The sequence below is a fragment of the Telopea speciosissima genome, chromosome 4 (assembly GCF_018873765.1).
Source record: "Telopea speciosissima isolate NSW1024214 ecotype Mountain lineage chromosome 4, Tspe_v1, whole genome shotgun sequence".
Taxonomy (NCBI): domain Eukaryota; kingdom Viridiplantae; phylum Streptophyta; class Magnoliopsida; order Proteales; family Proteaceae; genus Telopea; species Telopea speciosissima.
Window position 1 is genome coordinate 54,020,708 of NC_057919.1, and position 11,747 is coordinate 54,032,454.

The following is an 11,747-nucleotide window of genomic DNA, read 5'->3' on the forward strand; positions in this document are numbered from 1 at the left end:
TCAAAACCTACCGCCTCCCTCTCCTTTACACACTCTCGGCGGCTCTCCCTCCTCTTCTAGCGACATCAAGAGCCATTGGGAGCACCTCCATCTCACTGCAACCTTTGGTGGTTCCTTTTTAGACCACTGAGGGTCCTTTTTTCCCCTCCTTTTGTTCGATTGGCTCTTCTTCCCTAATACGATGAAGTAGAGAGATCTTGCAATTCTTTTTGTGTTATATCTTCTTCCTAGAGTTGCACCTAGAATTGATTTAGGCATTGATGCTTGCTTTTTTCATGTGTTGGTGATCCCTAGGGTCACTTCCTGTTGACTGCAATTTTTTTTTGGGGAGATTTCTATCCTTTTACTCTCCTTTGTGTTTAACAGCCACACACTCTACTATGTCTGAGACTTCTGAGCTTTTTTCTACATCCACTAGGATGGATATTTCTCCTCAGGGAAATTATTTCTCTTTCCCAGTTTGTTCAATTAAGTTGGATGGCACGAATTATTTGATGTGGTCAAGCTCATGCTGTATTTCCATTTTTCGAAGCACCTTTGGACAAGTAGGAGTGTGAGAATAATTCGGTTATGGCCTTCCTCATCAATTCTATGCAACCACAAATTGCCCGCGATTATCTTCTCCTTGATTCAGCTGCTAAGTTTTGGAAAGCTGTTCAAGATATATATTCCCAAGTTGGGAACGATGCTCAAGTTTATGAACTCCGCTGAAAGGTACATGACCTAAAACAAAAGGATTTCACCTTGGCATAATATTATGCTGAATTACGCAGTCTGTGGCAAGAGCTAGATTTTTATGAAAAATTTGAAGCTACCACTACAGTTGATGCAACCAATTTAAAAAAGCGGTAAGACAAGTTGCGTGTTTATGATTTCTTAGCTAGTCTCAATATTGAATATGATCAGCTCAGTGCACAAGTACTTAACCATATACCCTTTCCTACCGTTGAGCAGGCCTATTCTATGATCTAGCTGGAGGATAGCCGTCCGCACGTTATGCTTCCACAGCCCACCTCGGCAACCCTAGAGCAATCTGCCCTCGGGACTAGTGGCTCCTCATGTGAAAAACCTCCTGTGAACTGTGACTATTGTGGGAAGGAACGCTACACCAAAGAATTTTGCTGGAAATTACATGTCAAGCCACCTGATACATCTGGTCGTGGGCGTGGCCATGGGAATTCAAACTAGGCCAACCACACTGAAACCACCGAACCTACTCTTCCTGCTGCCACTACTGCTGCACCCGACTCCACTTTGTCTCCGGATGAGCTTACTTCCTTTTGTCGCCTTCTTTCTCGCATGGATCAGCCAACCTCTGCTTCTTCTGCTACTATTTCTTCCCCTACCGGTCCTCACAGTGCCAATTCACGTATTTATTTTGCCAGTCATAGTATGTCTGTTGCCACCACTACTTGGATTATGATTCTGACACCTCTGACCACATGACGGGTTCACCTAATTTATTTTTTCATTATCCTCATTGTTTCGGAAAAGAGAAGTTTTGAATTGTTGATGGGTCTCTCGCTCCTATTTCTAGGAAAGGGTCCATCAAATGTTCTCCCTCCTTACCTCTTTCCTCTGATTTATATGTTCCAAAATTTTCAACTAACCTCTTATCTAGTAGCAGCATTACTTCCAATCTAAATTGCAAAGTCACTTTTTTTTTCCTTTTCACTATGTTTTTCAGGATCTGGTGACAGGGGCAACAAGTTGGCTCTGGTAGGATACAAATCGGTCTTTATTTGCTTGATGAAGACACCTCTCGGCTTTCTAATCAGGCCTTTCAAACACTTTCTCTTGCTGGTTCCGATTTGCTACAATGGCACAAGCGTTTAGGACATCCTCCTTTAGGAACTTTAGCTCGTTTATTTCCTTCTTTTCAGCATTATAAATCGAGTGAATTTTTTTGTGAGACTTGTGTTTTGGCCAAACAAACTCGATCTGTTTTTCTAGTTCAAATAATAAAAGTGCCACTTCTTTTTCATTAATCCACTCTGATATTTGGGGACCCTCTCGTGTTATTTCTATTAATGGTTTTTGCAAGTTCGTTACTTTTATTGATTGTAACTCTAGGACAATTTGGCTGTATTTAATGAAGACTAAGGGCAAAGTTTTCTCTTGTTTCCAACACTTCCATCGTATGGCTCAAACCCAGTTCACTGCCACCATTAAAATCCTTTGCAATGATAATGAGCCTGAATACATGGAGAGTTCTTTCTAGTCCTACCTTGCCGCCCATGGCATCTTACATCAAACTAGCTCTGTTGACATGCCTACCCAGGATGGCGTTGCCGAACGAAAAAATCGACATCTTCTAGAGGTTGCCTATTCCCTTACGTTTGACATGCATGTTCCTCCCCAATTGAAGTGATGTAGTGTTGACCACGACCTTCCTCATTAATCGCATGGCCTCTCGTGTACATGCTTTTCGTTCTCCTCTAGAAGTTCTTCAAGGGGGTCCTCTACCTTTCCCGTCCTTGCTAAGGTTTTTGGTTGTGTTTGTTATGCTCGCATTCACCATTCCCCTGGGAAACTTGAACCTCGTAGTCTTCGTTGCATTTTTTTGGGCTACTTAGCTACCCAAAAGGGTTACAAATGTTTTCACGAGTCTGTGCCTCATTCGACTCCTCTTCCGGGGGAGCCTTCTACTACTACTTCTTAGGAAGATGAGTCGTCTCTCTTGTCCTCTCATATTATTCTAGACCCTCCTTCAGTTCCTTATATGCAGGGGGAGATTGTGCCACAAAACACTACTGTGCGACCAGAATTACATTTGTATGTTCAGAAACAACCGAAGCAGCAGCTTGTTGCGCCGCCTATTGCACCCTTACCGAGTCAACCTGCACCCCTTGAACCCGATCCGGGTCTCACTTTGGAAGGTAATAATTCTCCCTCTCTTGTTATTGATTCTTTGCTTGATCCTACTTTTGATCCCACACTTGACTTACCTATTGCTGTCCGTAAAGGTACTCGATCCTGCACTATTCATCCTATTGCTAAAGTTGTTTCTTATTATTCTCTTTCTCTATCGTACTTTACTTTTGTGCCTTCTCTTTCATCCGTCTCTATTCCCAAGAAATGGCAGGAGGCTCTTCATGATCCACAATGGAAGGCAACTATGGTGGAAGAGATGCAGGCTTTGCAGAAAGATGATACATGAGATCTTATCAGTCTTCCTCCTTACAAGAAGACAATTGGTTGTAAATGGGTCTTTGCTGTCAAGCAGAAGATTGATGGAACTGTTTTGATAGATATAAGGCAAGGCTTGTTTCCAAGGGCTTCACACAAACATATGGAATAGATTATCGGGAGACCTTCACTCCAATTGCGAAAATTAACACTATCCATGTACTTTTCTCCATAGCTCTGAACATGGGCTAAGACTTACAATAGTTAGATGTAAAAAATGCCTTTCTTCATGGGGAGATTGAAGAAGAGGTATATATGGATGTTCCTCTAGGATTTGATTCTCTTTAAACTCAGGGAAAGGTGTGTAAACTGAACCATGCATTGTATGGATTGAAGTAGTCACCACGAGCCTAGTTTGGGAGATTTCATAGAGCTATGGTGTCAGTTGGTTACACTCAGAATAATGTTGACCACACTCTCTTTATCAAGCGATTTAGTTGTAAGATTGTTGTTCTGATTGTTTATGTAGACGACATTGTCACTAGTGATGATGTGGATGAGATTACTCACTTGAAGGAGTACTTGGGCACTGAGTTTGAAATCAAAGATCTGGGACAACTTGGTTATTTTCTTGCCATTGAGGTTGCAAGATCTTCCCATGGAACATTCTATCCTAGCAGAAGTACACTCTTGATCTTTTGTTAGAGACATGGCTTTTGGGATGTAAACCGACTGACACTCCTATTGAGGCAAATGTTTGTCTTCTAAGTAAAGAAGGTGAACTTGTAGACAAAGGAAGATATTAGCGATTGGTTGATCGACTGATTTATCTTGCTCACACCCATCCGGACATTGCCTATGTTGTTAGTCTAGTAAGTCAGTATATGCATGAGCCATACTCTACACATATGGAAGTTGTTTATCGTATTCTCCATTATTTGAAGTCTGCTCCAGGCTGTGAGATTCGTTTTTTCTCCTCACAACCATCTTCGGGTTGAAGCCTTTATTGATGCAGATTGGGCTAGTTCACCTAATGATCGTATATCTACAACTGGCTATGGAACTTTTGTGGGAGGTAATCTTGTTACTTGTAGAAGCAAGAAACAAGCTGTTGTAGCCCGTTCAAGTGCTGAAACAGAGTTTCGGGCTATGAGACACCAGTCTGATTTTCTCCATTCACGAACAGTTTTCTCCAAGATAACTCCTTGATGGACACCGTAGTAGCATTAGGAAAGATAAATCCTAGCTTTTTTAAAATCATAAGATCCAATACAGATTTAATTGCACTTCATCATAGATGTCAAATCAATTAGTTCTCTTTGAACCTGCATGAAGAGAAAATTGTGATGTTTCCGAAAATTATCAAATCTACTGGCATTCCTTTCCATCTATTTATGAAAAGAATTAAAATCAAACTCGCAAGCCAAATGCTCTTCAAGTGAACTGCATATGCTTTTCTTCTCCACCAGCATACGTATCATCAATATTATTAACATTTGACCAGACAACATTGAAAACTTCTATGAAAATATTCCACAAGTCTCTTGCATACTTACAATCGAGAAATAAATGAACCAGTGATTCCTCCTTCTTTAAACATAGCTCACATCTTGATACAAGGTAGATATTCTTTTTCCTTACCATGTCGTCCGTAGGGAGTTTGAGATTGATCCATCTCCAACCAAAAGTAGAGTGCCTTGGTTGGAGGAATTTCGCCTAAACCAAAGAATTCCAAGGGACTAGTATAGGGTTTTCTCAGATCCCTTCCCATGATGATTTTACTGAAAATTGCCCAGATTTACTTAGGCCCAAATGCGATTATCATCCACAACACTTGAAGGCAGTGGGATTGCTGAAATATCATCAATAATTTTTTAAAGAAAAGGCGAACGGACAAGTGGGAAACTCCATTTAGCATCAACAATAAAATGACTGACATTTCAGTTCAATTGGAGAAAAAGAGGAATCCAAACCTGAAAGATCAACAATAGTATCCTCCAAACCCATTGGTCCCTCCACCAATTGATTTTGGAGCCATCTCCGATAATCCATCGCTCATTTTGGTTTACAAAATTCTTTACTTTCCTGATGCCAGGCCAGATAGAGGAAGAGTGATAAGTATCCTTCAGAGTTCCATCCATATTTGTATGAAAGAACTTAGGATATTGAAGAGTCATTTTTAATGTTCCAACAAATCTTGCTGAGGAGAGCTATGTTGACATCTCTTAATCTTCGAATTCCAAGACCACCTTCTTCATTTGGCATGTAAACTTTACTCCACTTTATTGTTATAGATTTAGGAGTCATGGGATAGCTTGACTAGATGAAATTCCTCATCCAGTGTTCCATATGCTTAATCAAATGAGAAGGCCACCAATAGACTAATAGATTATGGATTGGAATACTAGCAATGACAGACTTCACAAGTTGAACACGACCCACCATAGAGATGAGCCTCCCTTTCTAGCCTGAAACAAATAGCTTGAACTTTATCTACAAAAACTAGACAATTTTTATTTTGAACTCTCCCTTTAAATATCTCTACTCCAAGATATCTGGTGGGCAGCCGACATTCTAGAACTCTAAGGGGGTTTCTAATCCTAGCATTTCTTGCTGTCAATATTTTACCAAAGAACAATTTGCTTTTATCAAGATTTATTCACTAACCTGAATAAACTTGATACATCTAGAGTAAGGTGTTAAGGTTTCTAATACCACGAATGTCTGCATTCATAAAGATAAAAATATCATTAGCAAACATAAGATGAGATGGCACAGAACAGTACCTGGGCCCATGCATAGCTTTGATTTTGCGATGCTCTACTAGATTAGCTATACCTCTACACAACACCATCTCTACAATAATAAAAAGGAGAGCGGCTAAAGGATCTCCTTGGCGAAGACCTTACCAACACAAAGATTTTTGTTGGAAACATCATCCAGTGAATCTAATTTATCCAACTTCTAGAGAAACCGAATTTCTCGAAAACAAGAAAAATGAATTCACAGTCTAGGGTGTCATATGCCTACTGGACATCTAACTTTAAACCAACATAACCACCATGTGCTTTATCAAACAATATGTTTGCTAACTCCAAGCCACGCCAATATTTGTAAAAATTACTTATACTTTTTGAAAAGCTCCCTGTTCATGATAGATCAACATCTCAAGAAGAGTGGAAAGCCTGTTAGCAAAGATTTTGAGAATGACTTTATATAAGAAACTCCCAAGATAGATTGGTCTGAATTTATCCAAAGTCATTGCTCCTTCTATTTTGGGGATGAGGGTGATAAAATTTCTATTCACACCCTTAGTAACAATACCTTCTTGAAAAAAATTCTTAATAGCATTAAACACATCTTCACCCACCACATCCCAAGATTGAATGTAGAAAGCACCAGGGTACCCATCTAGACCTGGAGCACTATCAAGGTCCATCTCAAAGACAAACCCTTTGATTTCTTCAATGGAGGGGATAGCACACAACATGTCATTGTCCGAATCATCTACTAAAGATGGAATACAACCAAGAAAGTTATCATACCTAATTGACTCTTCTTTTTTATTGAAAATTTCATAGTATTCAGATATGTACCTTCCCAGTAGTTCTTGAACTTGTATAACAGTTCCATCTTCTTTTCTAATCTCACGAATGAGATTTGTAGTTCTTCTAATTTTGATAGTCATATGGAAGAATTTTGAATTCCGATCTCCATATTTTAACCATTTGGCCCTTAATTTCTCCACCCATAATTTTTCATATAGATCCAAGACCTTATTATGGTTAGCCTTAGCAAGCACCTCTAACTCCAAAAGCTGGTCATTGGGCCCTAAATTATCAATAGATGCCTGAATCTCTTCAAGGTGTTCTCTAGTTTTCAAAACTTCCTCATTAATGTTTGGGAAAGCATTACGACACCACTGGCACAACTGAATCTTCAGCCTCTTAAGCTTCTGGGAAACCACAAAAGAGGAGTTCCTTTGATTGGCTCATTCCAAGAGTTAGAGACCAAAAAATTACAAAGCTCATGATCCAACCAAAATTGATGCAATCGAAAAGGAATATTACAAGGCTTCACCCTATCTTCATATATCAACAAAAGTGGCGTATGATCAGAGATTAGTCGGGGAAGAACCTTTTGGGAGGAATCTGAGAAGAAATCTAGCCAAGCTTTATTACAGAAAGACTTGTCCAACACAGCCAAAGAATTTTCTACTTGGCGCTGATTTGACCAAGTGAATTTAATCCCCTTGGAATTTAACTAAAACAAAGAGCAGGAATATAACATTGCATAAAATTCGATAACCGATCCAAATTAAATCGACCTTTTCCCCTTTTTTTCATGGGAAAGTAAGTAGCATTAAAATCACCCACAACCATCCAAGGGTGTACAAAAATCGAAAGGTCCACCAGCTCCATCCTAAGATTTCTACGAAGATCTCTAAAATTGTTGGCATAAACAACAGACATGAAGAAAGGCCCACCATTGAACTTGAAACAAACAGATAATTGCTGATCAGTTCACTAATGACCGAAGGTCTATCAATGTTGTTCTTCCAAATCAACCATAGATTTAGGAAACTTATAAATACGAGAATTCTAAATAAAGTTGTAGACACTGAAATTTTGACACCACCCTTGACGATGATGACAACAGGATATAGACGAAAAACGTCACACCCATACCCCCAGAGAATCCCAAAGTAAGCACAAACCAGCCCAAAAAAGCCCATAGAACACGGTGCTGTGGTAATTCACCACAGCGCCGTGAAAGGTATTCCACGACGCCATGGTGATTTACCACGGCATTGCGAAAAAGGATGAACGTCACCAAAGTGACGTCATCCACGACGCCGTGGAAAAGTCTTCTATGGTGCCGTGGTTATCTTCCACGGAGTTGTGATCTGTGGGGCACCCCTATAAATAGGAGGGCCCCTACTTCTATTATCATGGAGAAATAGGTGAGGGGGACCCTCCAAATTGATTTCTTAGCTGTTTTCCCCTCTTTTGGGCCATTTTGAGTGATTGTGAGTAGCTTCTCCCAAAGAATGGATAGATTCTTCGATCATCCCATTTGAGTGATGAGTGCTCCCTTCCTAACCTAGTCGTTACTCCGTCTGTATACGGGTAGCAAGAATCTCCTTTTATAGCCGTCATTTCGTTCATGTACGGATAACAAGAGACACCCTCAGAAGGCCGTGACTCTATCCAAAGAACCGGTGACGATACGCTCATCCGTCTCCACCTGAGCCAAGGGACCACTGATAGTCAAGGAATTCCTGCATGGAGGTATAATCATTATATTTTCATCGTTACAATGTAGTCTTTTGTGTTTTCCCGTTCCTATTTTAGTGTTTATAGTGTAAATATAATGCATTATGTACAGTCATTTTAAACATACTTTATGAGGAGAGAATATTTGACATTCAGCATCTAGAATAGAAAGACCGATTCAATCGGACAAGATGGGTGCCTAACACCTTCCCATACTTGTAACCTGACCCCTTGCCCAATCTCTGACTAGACCATATGGAATCTCGTAGCCCATTTCCACTCCCACCAGATAGGGCTACCCCCATTGGGTCCTAGGCCCTAGTCCTAGGTGGCGACTCCATTCTTATGAAGCATGATCCCCATCCCCATGATGATATGTCACAATGACATGCTGTCAATATTTTGAAGACTAATCCCTGTCGCCATAAGGCCGGGTGGAACCTTGTCCCCGAGGACTGTAGTACTTACAGTGGCGACTCCACTGGGGATTGGTGGGTGATAAAATGCCCATCCGCGGTCAAGCTTTCAAAAATAGATGCAACCAATAAATGCAAGAATATTCTCTCATTTTCTGTGTGAAAACATGTATGGCTAACTTTTGAATTGTACTAAACGCATCATGCATAGTATTCGAAGTGAAATCAAACGACGAGGGTACTCCCTGTCGTACCCCTACCCCTGGGGAGGTAAGGTACGCCATACTAAGTACTCTGAGATCAGATGACAGCCACTTCCTACACCACATTCATGCACACACACACAGCATGGGAACACATTTAGCCATGTAGTTAGTCATTGAACCCCAGCCTTATGGCGACAAGGGTTTGAGTATGGTTATATATATGGATAATATTGTCAATGTATAATTTGATAAACGGGGGGTTGGGATCATGCATTAAAATATGCTACCATAATGTGAAGTCGCCACCTAGGGTTAGGGCCTAGGACCCATTAAGTGTAGCCCTATCCATTGTGAGCGGAATCGGGCTACGTGACTCCATATGGTCTGACTAAAGGTTCGGGTAAGGGGTCAGGTTACGAGTGTGGGGAGGTGTTAGGCACCCACCTCGCCCGGCCGAAGCCGGTCTCTCTGTATTAGATGCTATATAAAGACGAATATTCTCTCTCTTTTATTACGGGGATGGGGGATATTATGAACTACATTCAGATGCTATGAATTAAACGAAAGCATAATAAACTACATTACATATATGAAAAATACGGACTAAAACGATGAAATATGAAAGGACTACATTGAATCAACAAGAACGCAGTACTTATACTTGTATGATTGTATTCCCTTAGCTCAAGGGAGATAGACGAATGGACGGACGCCGATTCTTTCTAGGCAGAGTAACGGCTCTTTCAAATGATTTGGAGAGGAGAAAAATACACAAAATAATGTCTGAAATAAAGGGGTTTTGATGATTATCCGTGCATTGACGGGATAACAACGCCTAAGAGCAGGAGCGCTCTATGCTCAAAGGGATAATCGAAGGATCTATCCACGAGCAAGAAAATTTCACTCACTCACACTCTTATAAGAGAAAGGAGAGAAAAGAGGGTAAAAAAATGAGATAAAGAGGGTGGAAATCACTTGGGGAGGGTCTCTCTATCCAAAATTTCCTTTTAAAATGTGGGAGGGGACCCTCCTATTTATAGGGAGGGACCCCCTCTCTCTCCTGGCCAGATAAGTCCTCCACGGCGCCGTAGGTGACATCAGCTTGCTGACGTCACACCCCCTCATGGCATCGTGGAAATCTAGTACACATCCCCACGGTGCCGTGGGAAGGAGTCCATGGCGCCGTGGGGGCACAGTGTCATTTTTCTTATTTTTGGGCCTAAAAATGGGGTTTTTTTATGTTCAGTGGGTCAGGTATCTTGGGTCTAGAAAGAGGGAGAGTGCATCGTCCATCATTCATGTCCCGTTGTCATCATTGCCAATTAGGGGGTGACAAAAATCAGTGTCTACAGTGACCTTTTCTGTCCTGTAAGCCTACCTATGTCATGCATCATGTAGGAAAATAAACCAGATATGATAGGGATGCCACATAAACTAACTTTTGATTAGCATGTTCGAGGCCCAATTTAAGAGTCATTAATGATTAACCTTGTTTTAACACGAGATGCCGACTGGAGTAGGAATGTACGATAGTCCCTCAAAAGAAAAAAAAAAGGGTAAGTATGTCCCCACACATTAGAATCCTACTTGTCCCTCAAGAAATGAGCATCTTGTGTTATCTCAGGAGATATCAGGTAGAATCTTGGATTGGGCTTCCTTTTTGTGTCTGCCCGACGAATTTGTTCTTGGCTCGAGAATCATCAGACGATGAAGGTATTTGAGAAATGTTGTCTGATCCTTCCTAAAAAGGGGAGGTTTCCTAACCACCAATGTTAAGGACCATGATTCACGTCCGCGATTACCTAAGTATAAGCTGATCAAAAGCCAAGAACGATGATCTGACAAAAATTAATTGTTTGCTTGTCCCATCAAAAATTATTTCTTCTCTCCTAAACATCTGAATGGGATTTCTTTCTTCTTTCTAATGTAGAGATACAATTCCCTATCCGAGAAAGTTTTCCTTACTTGTGTGGACCAGAAACTCTGGGAGATTAACTCGGATCAACTAGTCATTCCTTTCAATCATTCTGTCACCTTCTCCCTCATCTAATTCTTCGAACGAAGTATCACTTGGAAGCAGCATGGATCCTACCGACGATCATCACTCTGAAAGTCATTTGGAGCAGCAAGTAGAGCAATTGCAAGTAGATGTGGTAGAAATGAGACAGCTCATGACCCAGGTGTTGCAAGCAGTCCGAGTGACCTCTAAAGGGGATTCAACACCAGTGTCTATTGAATAGGAAGTGAGGAAGGCTACTCTGACAATTCCCAAGGCATCAGTCACGATAATAGCAGAAGAAGGAGAAGATGTTGTGGCAATCCTATCATCTGACCCTCCCAAAACTGAGAGGGAGAAGAAGATGAGAGAAAAGGTGAGAAACAAGAGGTTGTAGTCAAAGACAACGACAAAGAGAAAGTTGAAGAAGAGCTGGTTTTCTTTCCTGAAGGAAGAATACCCGATGACTTTAAATGGAAGCTACATAAGTTTGATGGTTCAGGAGATCCTAAAGCCCATCTCAAGATCTTCGCTACTATGGCCAAATAGGGACAGGCCTTTCTTTACTCTTTGGCCGGATCAGCTCTGAGATGGTGGACTCAGTTAGAGCAAACTCAGACTAAAAAATGGTCCTTTGTGATGAAAGCTTTTACTAAACAATATTCTTACAATACTGAAATGGACATTACTAGAAGAGAATTGGAAACCTTGAGGTAAGAGTCAA